This window comes from Orycteropus afer, unplaced genomic scaffold, assembly GCF_000298275.1.
Source record: "Orycteropus afer afer isolate SDZICR_OR568_19922 unplaced genomic scaffold, OryAfe1.0 scaffold00627, whole genome shotgun sequence".
Taxonomy (NCBI): domain Eukaryota; kingdom Metazoa; phylum Chordata; class Mammalia; order Tubulidentata; family Orycteropodidae; genus Orycteropus; species Orycteropus afer.
The window spans coordinates 677,183-679,920 of NW_006922214.1; positions in this window are offsets into that span (position 1 = coordinate 677,183).

Here is a 2,738-nt window from a genome sequence, read left to right on the forward strand (position 1 = left end):
CTCATAGCGACCCCTCCTTGGGTTTCTGAGGCAGTATCACTATGGAAGTAGATTTCCCAACCTTCCTTCTGAGGAGTGTCTGGCGGGTTTGAACCACCAGCCTTCTGGTTAGCAGTCAAGTGCCTTAGGCACTACACTACCAGAGCTCCTACATAGTAAACATTTATGCACCCAATGACAGAGCCCAAAATACAAAACTCAAACTTCAATAGAACTGATAGGAGATATAAGCAACTCTGCAACAATAGTACAAAAAACCAAAACTCACTGCAGTTGAGTCAGTAGTGACCCCTCCTTGAGTTTCCAAGGCAGTATCTCTATGGAAGTAGGTTGCCCCATCTTTCTTCCATGGAGAGACTGGTGGGTTTGAAATGCCAGCCTTCTGCTTAGTAGCCAAATGCCTTAGGCACTATGCCACCAGAGTTCCTATAGGAGACTTTAATATACTACTGTCAGTGAAGGACAGAACTCAGCAAAGACAGAGCAGAGCTAAACAACACTATCAACCAACTTGACCTCATAGATATATGCAGAATACTCAACCCAACAACAGCACAATATACATGCTTTTCTCCAGAATAGACATATGGTAGGCCACAAAGCAAGCCTGAAAAAATTAAAAAATACAGAAATACTATAAAACATTTCAGATCACAGCACTATAAAATTAGAAATCTACAACAGGAAGAGCAAGGGAAAAAAATGAAATACATGGAAACTAAATACTAAAAAAATAATAATAAATAAATAAAACCTCACTGCCATCAAATTGATTAAATTCATAGTGACCCCTCCTTGAGTTTCTGAGACAGTATCTCTGTGGAATTAGATTGCCCTATCTTCCTTCTGAGGAGTAGTGGTGGATTCGAACTGCCAGCCTTCTGGTTAGCAGTCAAATGCTTTAGGCACTATGCCACCAGAGCTCCTGGAAACTAAATAACACTCCACTTAAAAAATTACTAGGTAATACATTAGGTAGATACACTCCTTGGAGAGATTAACCATGGGAGAATAGAAGGGCTATGTATGCACAGGGAGACAGCTCAGAGGATAAGAGTGAATGAGAGGGAAGGACTCAGGGAAGAGGTAACTATGGGGAGGAAGTGGGAAGGGAGGTGTTGCATTGTGGGAAATTGCAGTCAATTTCATGAGACAAAGTGTATGTGAACTGCTGTATGGAAAGAGAATTTTCTCTGTAAACTTTCACCCAAATCACAATAAAAAATTTTAAAAAAATTCTTGGTAATAGAAGAACTAAAAAATGAAATTAAAAATTCCTTGGATCAAATGAGAATAGAAACACAACATACCAAAACCTTTGGGATGCAGAAAAAGTAGTGCTCACAGGGCAGTTTATGGCAATAAACACACGCATTTAAGAAGAAGAAAGAACTAAAATCAACACCTTAACCCAACATCTGCAAATATTAGAAAAGAACCATACAAAAAAAAATTCTATAGTAATAGAAGAATGGAAATAATAAAGATCAGAGCAGAAACAAGTGAAACAGGAAAAAAAAAAAAGAATCAAAAAGACTAGAAGTTGGTTCTTTGAAAGTATTAAAAAAAATTTAAAAAAAAAAAAAAACACTGACAAATCTAACAAAGGAAAAGGTATCCATAACACAAATAAGAAATGAAGTGAGTGACATCAGGACAGAAACAACTGAATTAAAAATTACAATAACACAATACTATGAAGAACTGTACTCCAACAAATTTGAAAGCCTAGAAGAAATGGACAAACTTCTAGAAACACACTACTTACCTAAGCTAACACAGACTGAGATAGAAAATTTGAACAGACCTATAACCAAAGAAGAAGTTGAATAGACCGTAAAATGACTTCCAAAAATAAAGTCTTGGCCCAGATGGATTTACTGGTAAAATCTACTAAATATTCAGAGAAGAGTTGACATCAGTTCTATTCAAACTGTTTCAGAACACAGAAAAGGAGAAATACTCCCAAATTCCTTCTATGAAGTAAGCATAAACCTAATACCAAAGCTAGGCACAGATACCACTAAAAAAAAAAAAAAAAAAAAAAAAATTATAGACCAATGTTCCTCATGCAAAGAGCTCTGGTGGTGTAGTGTATACGGCATTTGGCTGCTAACTAGGTCAGCAGTTCAAACCCACCAGATGCTCTATGGAAGGAAGACTGGGCAATCTACTTCCATAAAGATTTACTGCCTCAGAAACCCAATGGGGTTGCTGAGTCAGAATCAACTTGATGGCAGTGAGTTTGGTTTTGGTTTTTTGTTCCTCATGCACATTGTTGTTGTTGTTGTTATGTGCCGTCAAGTCAGACCTGACTCATAGCAACCCCTCCTTGGGTTTCTGAGGCAGTATCACTACAGAAGTAGATTGCCCCCCCTTCTTTCCGAGGAGTGGCTGGTGGGTTTGAACTGCCAGCCTTCTGGTTAGCAGTCAAGTGCCTTAGGCACTATGCTACCAGAGCTCCTCCTCATGCACATAGACACAAAAATCCTCAATAAAATACTAGCCAGTAGAATCCAACAACATATATTAAAAAAAATAATACAATCATGACCAAATGGGGAATTCATACCAGGTATGCAAGGAGGGTTCAACATTAGAAAAAAGAATCAACATAATCCACCATATAAATAAAACGAAGGAAAAGAATCACATGATCATATCAATTACTGTGCAAAAGGCATTTGAAATATCCAACACCCAGTCCTGAAGAAAACAAAAATCCTCACAACTGGACC